Source organism: Arvicanthis niloticus, chromosome 4 (genome assembly GCF_011762505.2).
Source record: "Arvicanthis niloticus isolate mArvNil1 chromosome 4, mArvNil1.pat.X, whole genome shotgun sequence".
Lineage (NCBI taxonomy): Eukaryota > Metazoa > Chordata > Mammalia > Rodentia > Muridae > Arvicanthis > Arvicanthis niloticus.
In genome coordinates, this window is record NC_047661.1 from 120,611,852 (window position 1) to 120,625,418 (window position 13,567).

General features: G+C 45.2%; 1 long non-coding RNA gene across 1 annotated transcript; it reads right to left on the reverse strand.

The window, feature by feature from the left end:
- Positions 1 to 251: 251 nt before the first annotated feature.
- Positions 252 to 12,936, reverse strand: LOC143441928 (uncharacterized). Its single transcript, XR_013109681.1, has 3 exons — positions 12,757 to 12,936; positions 1,262 to 1,342; positions 252 to 312 (listed from the first exon to the last, which is right to left on the reverse strand). It is a non-coding gene; the product is annotated as an uncharacterized LOC143441928 (long non-coding RNA).
- Between the last annotated feature and the right edge of the window lie 631 nt (positions 12,937 to 13,567).

The window sequence follows — 13,567 nt, forward strand, 5'->3', positions numbered from 1 at the left end:
TAGGGAGAGGAAAGGAGAGGAAGCAGCCGCTGGATGGATGAGAAGAAGGCATGGTTAGAGAGCTGGCAATCCCTAGAGGATGAACAGTTCCCAGTTGGTCCATTTATGTGGAAATCTGACCGTTTTCACCCAGATCCATAGAACATCTGAACTAAATTTCACAGTGGTTTTAACAGATTAAAGCAAACACCTTTTAAAGCTTTTTCCCACATTCAGCCTGCCCCAGGTGTTCCGCTCACCAAGGCTACTTACAGAGGGATGGTTCCAAATCAAGTACTCCCCTTCCTGGCTGTCTCACACACACGGTCATTGCTATTTAAAAAAAAAGAAAGAAAGAAAATGTTTCTCTCACTTCCAAAGGATAACCTACACCTCTCAATTATGGTGCACAGTTCCAAGGTCATGTCTCAGGAGCAGAACATCCTTCAAAAGTCCCTTGATACAGTGTACAGGTTGGCATCGTGGACTATATTAAAGCAATATTCATGGGGGTCAGATGGGACCTGAGGGAAAACCAAGGGCTAAGCCATGGTCCAGCTGCCATCAGAAAGATTCAGTGAGAACATATTTCTGCAAAAAGCATGCTTCCCATCATAGAAGACACATTATAAACCACTGTAACTCACAATTGTGCATTGTCTACGGTTATCAATGCAGAAACCTGTTAGGAAGGCAAGGGTGGCTTCTATCTCACATTTGAGTTCATCAACATCAAGTGCTGAATTGTCCTTAAATTTTAGTTTAAATTCAATCAGCAGCCTGTTGCATAGTACACCCCAACCATTTTTTCTTCTCTCCAAGGCATGGTGACCTTAGGATTCAATGTTTTCTTTAATTTTGATTGTGTGTGTGTGTGTGTGTGTGTGTGTGTGTGTGTGTGTGTGTGCGTGTGCGCGCGCGCGCACTCTGATTACATGATGGTCTTATGTGGGTTATCTGCCTTCAGAATTACCCACAAGATTAACTAATACAGTGAACTAATTGAAACCAATGAGGCTTTCCCATGTGTCAGCAGTGTGCAGGGCCTTCTGGGTAACTATCAAAACGCTTGTGTTCTGGAGCTCTAGGTATATAAGACATTGTCAATTTCCTCTACCAAGCTTTTAGGTATTACTATCATAAATAATTTGTGAGAAATAATTAATTTTCAACAATATATAAAATGCCAAGTAGGCATTGTCAGCCATTTATCAGAACCTACGGACAGGGGGTAGTAACCTCAAGCATGCCTGTTCAGCCACCAGCCCCACTGGGTACCCACCACGACTGAAGGTTTAAGTTGGTATAAATGCATCATCCACCCGATACACCAAGCTTCTGGCGTGGCTTTGGCAAGCAGCATCTGTTGAAAGAGGATACTCAACTTTCATACAACTAAGAAAGAGGAGTTGTAAAAAGCAGGAAAGTAGAAAACACAAGACAACCTCATCCCTGCCAATGGCTCTGTGCCATCCATAGCATAAAACTTGTGACCCTTCCCCACCTGTGGGATTCATCACCCAAACCTTTGCTTTTCTTGGAATACCGCCTCCATCCAGTCCTCTAGTCTGTCACCTACAGGTAAGCTCAGTCATCGGCTCCCATGAGCACGCTTTTATGAGCTCTTCATCACCACCACATGTACTGTTGTGTTCAATAATAGTCTGGCTAGGATTTTTGTTGGGTTGTTTTTCTTTTTTTTTCCCACCCTCAAATTATGACTCCCCTAAAAGCAAAGGAAAACATTATTTCTCTTAATCATTTTCTCATTTCTCATACTTAAGACAAAAACCCACCACATAGTAGCTGCTTAAGAAACATGCAGTGCCTTACCTGGGTAGCAAGGTAGAGCTGGCTCTCGTTACGGAGGCTGCTGGTGAGCCAACCCCAAGGGCATGAGAGCAGAGAAGCTGCTGGGTGGAGCAGCTCACATACCTCTCAGGCCCAGATCCAGGGCTTTGAATTGGCCCATCTCAACATTTACCCCTTTGATGAACCTCTGGAGCGCATAAAGGGGCTGAAGATCCAAAACTACGGGGTCTCCATGGCACAAAACAACAGCAGGATATACAAGAGAAGTCCTAGTGAGATTCCAGCACTGATCATGTAGCAGAAGACAGAGGCCTCAGACCAGACCAACAAGTCATTGCAGTGGACATTTGGTGGGCACAGGGGTGTACTGGGTGACACACAGTGACACACTACAGCTTCTTCCACAACAAGATTGGTTTTGTTTTTTCTCTGCTGGAAGTAAGGTTACAAGGGTGGAGGGTGGCATGAAGGGATGGTGGGATGAGTGCGATTGGGGTAAGTGATGTGAAATTTACAAAGAACCAGTCAAAAGTTGAAGGAGGAGGAGGAGGAGGAGGAGGAGGAGGAGGAGGAGGAGGAGGAGGAGGAGGAGGAGGAGGAGGAGGAGGAAGAAGAAGAAGAAGAAGAAGAAGAAGAAGAAGAAGAAGAAGAAGAAGAAGAAGAAGAAGAAGAAGAAGAAATGTAATAGTCCTCAAACAGCATGTAGAGTCTGTGGGGAGATAGATGCTAAATGCTGCACAACAGCCCAACCTGGTAGACAACAAATGGAAAGACTACTTTGGTACCAAATTGCCAGACAGCCTGGAAAACAAAGGGGAAGTGATGCACTAAGGGTAGCAATCTCTGTTTGCCTGACTCAACCCCTGCAGACTTAGCCCCTAAAGGGGGGGGGGGGGGATCTGCATTGTCTTCAGGCAAGAGTGGCAGGGGACTTTCACACTTAGTGAAATCTCTCATCCAATATATCTCAAGGTATCTCAAGGTCCTGCTCTTTTTTCCCTCAGACTCTGGCCTGGCACCACTAGCACACTCACCTAGGTAGAGCATTCAAATTCCTCTGGAACCCTGTCAAACTTCGGAGGAACTTGTATCTCTACTGTTAACTTTCCTGCCTCCTAATTATAAAGGCTCCAGCTCACATTATATTTAATCAGTCAGGCATTCAGGTTTTCATACTAATTGCTAAATTAATTACTCCCTTTTCCAAAGCATTTATGCCCCCCTAGTAACCGGCATCCAGTACTACTGTTCCAACGATTTCTTTTCCCAGCATCCCATCGCAGCTCAGTGCTGACCTGTCTCAGCTCTGAGAACCTCCAGAGATGGGGTCCTTATTACTCATGGCCAGCATGGACGCCGGCTCCAGATTCTGACCTCACATCACCTTGCTCCGACTACTCCTGTACCAACTCATTGGGTTGGCTTCCCTGAGAAGCTGCAGACTTTGAATCAGATATTTGTGTACAAGAATGTTATTAGTGCGTTCTCCTAGGGACCACTATTTTGTAGAAAGGAAAACAAGAAGGAAACTGGGCAGGGATGATGGAGAAGTTGAGCTTCAGAAGTTGGTGAAATCGGAGTAAACACCTCAATTAACTTCACCAAGACCTCTGGAGATGGTGTGAATTTAGAAGTTGCTCCAAACTGGGGATCAGGGAGCAGATCTTTGTACCCCAGCCACAGCACTTTGTGAGACAGGCTTTTCCAGCAAAGGAGATGTGGCATCGAGCAAAGAGGCCTTTTTCAGCAGAAGACAGCAGAGATGACTGACAGATGATGCTGCCAGCCAGCAGCACGGACAACAGCTGGAGGAACAAGCCCTTCATTCCCAAAGTGGAATTAGAAAGGCACAAAACAAGATACTGCAGAAGCCAGCACTGGCTTTTGGTTGCTTGCTGAACGACCTTGGGTGAATCAGACATGTTCTCAGGGCCTGAGCTTCCTTATCTGTAAAATGGAAATGGAAAAGGAAAGAAAAAAAAAGGCCCACCTCATAGTGTTGTCATGGAGATTAAATGGAATAATAATGCAATGCACCTTAATACAGAGCATTGTACATAATAAGCACTGTAGCCTCTTTTAGCTATAAGAAGCTTAGGGCTTATATGGGAAGCTAAGACTAAATTATAGAGTACAATGAAAGAGTTGCTAAATTGTGGGTATTAGGAGCTTAGATGCAGTGAAAACCAAGGAAGCAAAGAACAGTTTGAAAGAGGGGGTGATCAATCACACGGGGAATTTGGAAAGGTGTAGTCAAAGAGGGGATGATCAATAACACGGGGAGTTTGGAAAGGTAGCACAGCAGCAGAAGCCTTCAACACGAGAGATTAGTCAGAGCAAAGGCCCCAGGAGCAAACATGGCGTCTCAAGACCGTGAGCCCGTGAGCCTGGCGGACATAGAGCGTCTGATTCAGAAACCGAAACTTGGAGATCCGTCCAGGAGCCGCTCAGGAGACCACAGCAGACTACAGCTGAGTTAAAAAGCCCTGAGGTCGTTTGAGGAACTTCCTGAGAAATGGAAAATTGACCAGAAATGGAGAAGAGGAGGATGGTGAGGGGTGGGAGAAGAAGGAGAAGAAAAGGACAGAACGGAGGGAGATGAGTGGTGGGAGATCAGCATCAGCGGGAGGGAGGTGAGCGGAGGGAGGTGAGCGGAGGGAGGTAAGCAGGGGCGTGGGGGATGAGCGGAGGGACTTGAGAGGTGGGAGAAGGCTGAGAACCAACCAGAGAATAAAAGCCGATCCAGAAAGGCTGGCATTGCGGTTTGTGCCTATAATCCCAACACCAGGCAGACAGGAGCAAAAGGATCTACTGAAGATTCTAAACCAGCTTGCTCTAAATATCAAGTTTCGGGCTAGACAGGATAATACAGTGAGACCGTTTCTCGAAATGATGAAATAAACCAACAAAAATTGGGCCAATGAAATGGCTTAGTGGGTGAGGGTGCTTGCGGCCACACCAAGCAGCTTGAGTTCAGTCCCCAGAGCCAACATGGTAGAAGGAAAGGACCACCTCCAGCAAACTGTGCTCTCACCTCCACATGTGAGCTAAGTATGACATACACACACAGCACACACGCCCACAGCACATGTTTTGAAATGTAAAATATTTTAAAGCCAGTCCAGAAAGCACAGAAACATAGAGAAAGCAAAACATTAAGAAGAGGTGATGTTTTCATTTCTGAAGCTCTCCTTCAAAGAGTTAAGAGTATTCAGGGTGACTGGGGAGGGGTGGGCTATGATCAGGGTATTCGAGTGAATAAATAAATTAATGAAAAAGGAAAAGGGACTTAAGGGTGTTCAGCTGGGATGCCTCCTTGGGGAGCAACACTTACTAAGAAGCCAGTGTGTTTTCTTTATTATAAATAGTCCCAAATTAATGTCCCTTCCCAAAATGCCTACTTTTCCAACAGGTGTGATATTCTACCATCTGCCCAACAAAAGAATCTAAATGTCACAAACTTCACAAAAGAAAAAAAAAAAGGAAGAGTGTAATTGACTGCTTAGGACCCTCGTTAATTATGGTGATACCTAGTAATTTGTCCTTAGGTAACGCACAAGGCACAAACTGAGTTGTACCTGTTAATGTCTATGTCCCACGACAGCTCCGGTAGACAGAAGGCATTGCACACTCTCTTTCCAACAGGTACACTCACTTAACAAATATTTACCGGTTCTTACATGCTGGGCATTGTAATGATGCAGACTTTGGCTACAGGAAGCTTGGTCCATACTTTTGGGAAGCCTATTCTCTCAGCTTAACTGAGAACCACCCCCTCGTGCCCCCCACCCCACCCCTAGAAGCAGGAACCATGACTTTTCCTCTCCCAAAATCTTAGGGCATATGCAAGAAAAGGAGCTATTTTATAAATGTATAGAGACTTGGAAAAAGAAACCCTCCAAATCAGTTATTCGCCCATGCTACTGTTACTGCAGATGTTACTTCTGAGTGGTCACTGGCTAAGGGCCGTGCTTCCTGGGGAAACCCCTAATCTAACTTCACGGCTGCTCTTCTAAATGATAAAACAGTCACTTGGCATCCCGACCCTGCGAATTATGCAACTTCCACAGAGCTTTCCATTTATTGGAAACAAGGTGGAGGCTGAGGCTGGGCCCCAAACTGAGATGGTGCTTTTTCCTTAAAGACTTCTGGCTTCCAGGAAGATTTTTATATTGAGCAGAAACAATAATAATAATACTAGAACTCAGGGTCTAGAAATCACTCCAAGTCAATATCCTCCTGCTAGCCTGGGTTGGGTGTGGGAAAGTTTCTGTTTGGCAGTTCCAAGGTCCTGACTGCTATAATATCAAATAGCCGGATGAAAGAGAAATAAATTGGATGTTCATAGTTTCTCTGGCTCAGGCCTCAGGGTCTCATTGTGTGGGTGTGACCACACTCCATCAAGTATGCAGGTGTGTGACCATTTCACCCTCTGAGACAGGGCCCCAAACCCACCAGGCTCTATGGCAGAGTCCCAGGGAGATGGAAGGAAGATTGCTACAATCTATGTCCTAACCCTGAACCTTCTCCACCCCACTCCTCCACCCACATACACCCAGTGTAGACACCATTAAAAAGCTAGGTTGCTAGCACATGAAAGGTCTTTGCTATCAGAATTTAGGCAAGTCCCAGGACTAGAAGGACACCAAAAAAAAAAAAAAAAAAAAAAAAAAAAAAAAAAAAAAAAAAAAAAAAATCAGGGACTTGGGGCCCGAACCTGTTCCTTAAAATGGACAATCCTTTTTCACAAATGTCAAAAATCAGGCCCTGGACACTTGCCAAGACAGAGAATTCACTAAACAAGTCACTGGCCATTTCAGTTACAGCAGTGATAATTTCTCTTTCCCTTTTGGTCCCTAGTGTGGTTCACTGAGTGACTATGTGCACACCTGCTCTCTGAAGAGCTTCAAATGAATGGCGTTTAAACAGGGAATCTGATGAAAGTTGAAAAGAGAACTTGGCTTCCCTCTTTGAAACATGTGACTTGTACTCCTTGACTGAATGTCACAAGGAAAAAAAAAAACATCTTAGAGGGTTTTTTTTTTTTTTTTCTCCTTTTCCTTTTCTCGCAGGAGGGCAGCAAAGCCTGTCCGCCACTGCCACGATTGTACATGAAAGTTAATATTTCCAAGGCCCTGCATGGGACACCTTTCCCAGAATTCATGTTCTCCATGGGAAACTGAAATAGCACACGAGAGTTACCCTAAGTAGATTTAAATAATTAAATTCAAAAATTCTCAAACCACTTGCTGTTTCAAATTTATTTCTTTAATAACAGCTCAGACTCAGCAACAGGCTGGATTAAGATTTCATTTATTTGAAATTTAAGGGATATCCAGCTCTGGGTGTTGTTTTTAAGTATTTAAGGGGAAATTTGTGCTTGGTGAAAATGAAGAGACGGCACCATTATAAATTCATTTCCTCTATTAGAAGCTGGGCCGTGCCTGCACGCTGCAGCTGTTCCGGGAGGCCGTCTCACAGGCTGGAGGGTGAGCTGCAAGCAGACCACCCTTTGTTTCCCCCAGTAGGAAAGATTTGGCCAGCCCCACACCCTCCCCAAGAACTATTTCCTCAGTGGCGCCAGGCAGTTGGGCAGGATCATCTGGGGTGGTTTTCATGTGGCAGAGCAAGGCATCCTCTGGGATTCCAGGGCAACTTCTAAAGATCCATTTTCACAGTGACCTCAAACCATGCCTTATCCCAGACCCCTAAAGGCAGAGAGGCCTCTGTGGCCTGAGCAGAGTTCACTGACCTCTGGAACAAGCCTTCCAGAGCATTCGGCAAAGCAGAACAGGACCAAGAAAGCAGGTGTTCCATCACAGGTAACTGCCCCACGGTACTTACTATTCACACTAACAGTTTTTACAAACAAGTGAGTTTCTTATGCATTCATCGCCACCCTGAGGCATTCATATTCTTTTTAAGTACAGAAACCTTAATTAGATTTTGACCACAGACCCGGGTTTGACTTTCCCTGACAGGGTTTCCATTAGTGTAATCTGTGGGGGAATTCAGTGTTTTAACATCTGTGTGCCTGAGGCCTATCTCACATTTACTGCAGAACTCTGAAAAGCTTCCCTTGTAAGGATCTCCATTTCCTCGGCTCCCAATTTCACAGAAGTCATTTCAGCACCAAACAGTAATTAGCAAAGGGATGGGCTTCAGCTGACATGAATGCAATTTATTGTTTTCCGTGAGGCCCCGAACCAAGCAAACAAAGAACACAGTCTAGCTGTCTGGCATTTTATTAGCTTGTATTGTGTGGTGCACCTTACTGAAGGGAGATCTTCTGGAGAAACCCAGCAGTTTGTGTGTGGCAACATGCAGACTTGGGGAGAATGTTAATTTCACTTCAATTAGGCAAGTTTTGTGGTACCTCAGCCTGCAGTATAGGACAGCCACTTTTATAATGATCTCACATTAACTTTATCATCACCAGACTTTTGCATAAATGCAACCTTTCATCTTTAAAATGCCAACACTTTTTCAATTTTGGCAACCGTACAGCGCTGCTAATTATTTGCTCATTATGTGTGGTTAACTGATGAATCATTAATAAATGAATGAATGGCTAATATATTTTTATGGTAATTGGAGATATAACTGATTGCAGACTTCCTTAGCTTCTCAAAATGGCACTGAATGAGGAGTGCTGCCTAATTGTATACAGATGAGAGTTATGCCCTGACCCAGCATTTCCCACAATTGTGGTTTGTCCCGGGCAAATCCTCATCAGCTCAGGGTAACAGTTTGCTCCAGATGAGTCCTGGCAGAGGAGAGTCGGTGGCCATAGAACCATGCTTCCTCGATTGCATTTCTGTCACCTGGTCCACCGATGAACCTCATGCCATTTGCCACCAACTCAAAGGCTACACTGTATTTGCTTGGGCATTGGCAAGGACGAAGTCGCCATGCTACTGTGGCTACCCCTAATCAACAACACCTAAAGACTGACATTCAGACATTCACACCATCCAACTGCTACTTGGCACACAATGGAGTCATGGCCAGTGGCCTCCAAGTCCTGTATCTCTGTGGCCAGGGAGTTTCAGGAGAGCCTTGGACAAAGGTCCAGGAAATAAAACCAGCCGAAGCTCCTGGACTCCGTGTGACTCACCATTCCACGGCTGGTCCACAGGCTCGGCGATGAACCACCGGATTACCAAAATCATACCCACCACGCTGTAAATCAGTCAACACCTACAGTTTAAAACAAGGACTCTGTATTTGTTGACAACTCCTGAGAAAATGAAAGATGATAGAATCCTAGCCAAATAAGGCTTGTTTAGCCTCATGCAAACAGACAGAAGATCAAGTTAAAAATGCAGAGGAGATTACCAGTTCTTAATTATAATTATTTAACCAGGTGGGTAGTTTCTCCTAATGAACATTTCCATGAAAACAGAATAACTAATGACAGTCTTAAAGAAGCCTTTGTCTTTCCATGTACTAATGATCACGTTTATAAATATGCAGCAAGGCCCCATGTACATCGCTAATGATAAGTAATTAAGGACAGGCGTGGGAAGCCAGGGGAAAGGGCCATGGTAATGCAAGAGAGGAAATTAAAAATGCAATAAAAATAAGTTGCCTTGAAAAGATTAAATAAACTTGTAGCTTCTCCTCCTTCCAGAAAGAAAAAAAAAAAAAAAAAAAGAATGATTTCCTCATCCTCCAGAATACCGTCAACGGCTTACTGTGTCCCTTCACATTTTTGGCCCACCCCATTAGATTCTCTGACTGTTTGCAGATACTGTGCCCCACCCCCACCTCAACACCAGCCCTGCAAAGATGGAGTGAGACCTCAATAAAGATGGCTGAATATATGATTGAAATGTTCATGATGGATCATCTCTAAACCAAGTGACTGTCACCAGAGAACCTTTTGACATCACCCCCAATCCCAGGAACCCTGCCACCCAAGCACTTGGAGCCACTTGAAAGACACCAAGCCTGTCTCTCAGGCAGGGTCTGAGACAACCATTCAGACTCCCTTCAACGTATCATCCCCAAATAGAACAGAAATCTGAGGCACTAAGGGGAAAAGGAAAAAAAGAAAAATGGACTTCGCAAAAATAAAATCATAAAGTTGTGTTTGGGGACCGAATAGGAACCCCAGCGGTTCCTTTAAGCATTAAAGGCACATCAAATGTGTAAGTGGCCTTCTTGGCGAAAGAAAAGAGGCTTATATTTGGATCTCCAAAGCTCTTAAATAAGGGCAATTTTGATTCTCCTTTAAAGTGTCTCCGTAAAGCTCCCAAGCCAGTGAGGGTTTTTTTTTTTTTTTTTTCTTACAAACATTTTAGACTCCTTGATCTCAAGTCTCTGGAGACTTCACATTCCCTAACTGTTCCTCGTGGTTAATCCCTTGGTGGGAGAATCATCTTCTGAGGCTGCATCCCAGGGTTAACAAGGCGGCAACCTCCATCTGAAGTCAACAGCAGCTCCGAAAACATCTCAACTTTGGCAGGGTTGGGTGGGAACGTGGGGGGAGTGGGGGTGTTCTTCTTTAATCTCTCAATATGTCTCTCTGTATATCCCTCCCTCCTCCTCTGTATCTCTCCCTCTCTCCCCCTCTGTCTCCCTCGCCTTCTGTATCTCTGTTTTCTCTCTGTTCTCTCTCTCTCTCTCTCTCTCTCTCTCTCTCTCTCTCTCTCTCTCTCTCTCTCTCTCTATCTCTCTTTCCCTCCCTCCCTCCCTCCCTCCCTCCCTCTGTTCCTCCACCCCCCACCCCCCAACAAGTTCTAAGAAAAGTTCTAAGGCAAAACACTCAGGGCTTGCCTGTTTCTGTCTTAAGTCTCCTTATGAATGCAAATGAATTGTTTTCTGTTTCATAAAATCTTCAACAAGGTCATACTTCTTTTGCTATCAGGACGTGGTCATCTGCACATAGCATCTGCACTCTGATTAAGGCCATTTGCTGCTTTACACTCCAGCAACCAGGAAGGCCAACAGGACCCTGGCTCACAGGCACCGCCTCCCGGAGCAGAGCCTCGCTCCCCTCCCGACCGCACAGCCTGTCGAAGGGCCACTCTGCGAGCTTATCCTGACCCCCAGTGGCCAGCACTGTCATCCATCCGGCCCGAGGCGGGTTCCCTTTGGGCCAGCACCGCCCTAAGGCTCCTTAGAACCCAGCTTTAATTGACAATTAAAACAAACTTCAGTTCTCACAGGCATCAGCGAGTGAAATTTCGCAACTTGCAAGTTTCACAATTCAATTCCCTTGAAGCAAAACCGACAGTTTCCCTGAGGTTTCACGCCACACCTCGCCATTTGTTGTTTAACTTCCCCCTCAAGTTTCTCTCCCCACCCCACACCCACACTTTTATTTTCGAGTCAGTCGTGGAAACAGTTTAATTATGTTTCTGGGGTCCAGCATCCCTTTGCCCGGATGCTGAGTCAGCATGCCTCAGAGCCCCGGGAGGAGGGCGTTTAATAACAGCATTGAAGAGCTCCCAGGGACCACCCCATTCCCAGGGAGCCATTAATGGCTTCCGCCCACCCTCCTGCTTAAATTCAGGCCACCCATAGGATGCAATCAGCAAACCCGCCTGACCCAGGTGTGGAAGGGCTGGCCCGATTTAGCAATCGAATACGGGATGAGTTTGGATTCCGGATACTGCCACGCTCAAGTTTTAATCTAAGTATGTCCCAAATACGGCCTGGGATGCATTTGTACTAAAAAAGTATTTGTGGTTTATCTGAAATTCACATTTTGGGGCCTTCTGTTTTATTGGGTAAACCTTCTAGCAGACAAAGGAGAGGCTGGCTTTTACCAGTTTTATAGCTCAGATCCATGTTCAGATCAGAGGGCCTGGGTCCTCTGAGAATTAGTAAGAACTTTCATTTTTTAAGTAGTAAGGAAATACAGTGTTGGTTAGTGGATGTCCTGGACGGGCTTGGTCTGTTCCTCTGTCCCCTGTTGTGGTGTCCCCCCAGCCCCACCCCCCAGCCGTGGCTCCTACAACCTTATCCTTCCAACACACAGCCAACTAACTCCCCAGTTGTCAGATGTTTCCCCACCTACCACAAAAGTTAAAGCAAAAGTCAAAACCAAAGTAACTACTTTTAGGGGCAACGGATTAATTGCAGCAGTTGCTTCAAGAGGTTCAGGAGGCATATATTCTGTATGCACTGATACGTAAAAAAGGTGTTTTAAAAACAAGTTTTAAATTACAGTTATTTTCTTTAAAAACCAAACAAAACCAGGTCTACAGCCTTGGGAACAGTGTATGGAGCTGCAAGTCACCTCTGCAAGTTTGTCAGTTAAACCAAATGTTAAATGGAAAATATTTGGCGGGATTTAAAATTAGACCGACTCGCACACATTACTTACAGATGTTTCCATGCAAAGACACGAGACTGAACCACACCAAGTCATAAACCCCACAATGGTGTATTTTTTTTTATATCCCAAGTTAATTTTTACTATATAAGTAGCCATATGAAAAGGTATTGCAGACTGCTTAAATTAAATACGGAAGACGGGAATCAGCAGTATCCTCTTACAACATATGGCCCAGCAAATCACAGCACAAGGCTTTCCACATCTCATTAACTGCAATGGGTACAGTGAGTTTTGTAACCATGTGAGTGGCGAGCAGCGGCTTACTGTAAGAACTCACAGCATGACCCTTGTGCTGAAATTAAGAGGTAATCTGAAATGGGCAGGGTCATCTGGTCAAGACTGATGGTGACATTTCTGCATCATTGTTTCAGTTGGCACTGAAGCATATGTTTTTCGGTGGGGGGGGGAGCAGGGGGAGAGCTGGGGGTGGGTGGGCAACTAAAAATGCCTTTGATAATTTCACTGACAGCAAATAACCCACACACTGTTATTTAATGAGTTTGGGCAGGATTAGCTGACAATAGGAAATATAATAAAGTGTTTTGATTACAGCAAGTATTTTTTTCCCTAAAAGAAAAAAAAAAAAATAACCTCAGGGCAATACAGAAGCCACCTACCCTGTGGTTCTGCTGGTTGAAGGACGGGAGGTATCACAGAGCCCAGGGCTGGCCAAGATGCTGCCTTCAGGCTGCAAATGGTGATGGTGACCTCCAGCAGAAACCCACACTCAGATGTCTGGTTCCTCTTCTGCACAACAAGAAAAAGAAATACTTCTACAGTTGCTCATCATGTGGCCTTTGGTTGAGCTGAATTACCAATTTACAACCTCTTGTGTCTGGAAGAAGCAAACTGCGCTCTTTGGAGGCAAGAATCAGGAACCTAAAATCATTCGGGCTTTCTTGTTTATAAGGACAGAGCGAGGCCAAAAAATCCATTTCCCACTCTGCTCTGAGCCCTTTCAATGGGGAGTTAGTTTGTCACCATCTGCACTAATCACCGTGGACTGGTGTGTGTGGAAGCACACACACAGAGGGGAAGTGGGGAGTGAGAGGGTTGTAAATGGTTGCAAATTGCTCTCCTGCCGAGATAACAGCAGTGCACCGTGAGCCTCAGTAGTCACACTTTAAGAATGGGCATTTGGCTTCTTCTCATAGGGCTTGGAGGGAAAGGGTGTGCTTCCAAACTGCCACTGAATAAGAAGGCATCTTGCCTCAAAGCTCCAAGCCTGAGAACTAGAAGAAGTGGATCAGATCAGGGAGCTAGGTGACAACTGGACCAACTGAAGCCCTTAGCTAGGGAATCGTAAGCCCCAAGGTGCAACAGAAGCCAGGGACGGAAGTAACAGACAGTGGGGAAGTTGTTGGACAAGGCCCTTGGGAACAAGTGGTCACAGGAAAGAGCTGTCATGGGAAGACAAAGACACACATA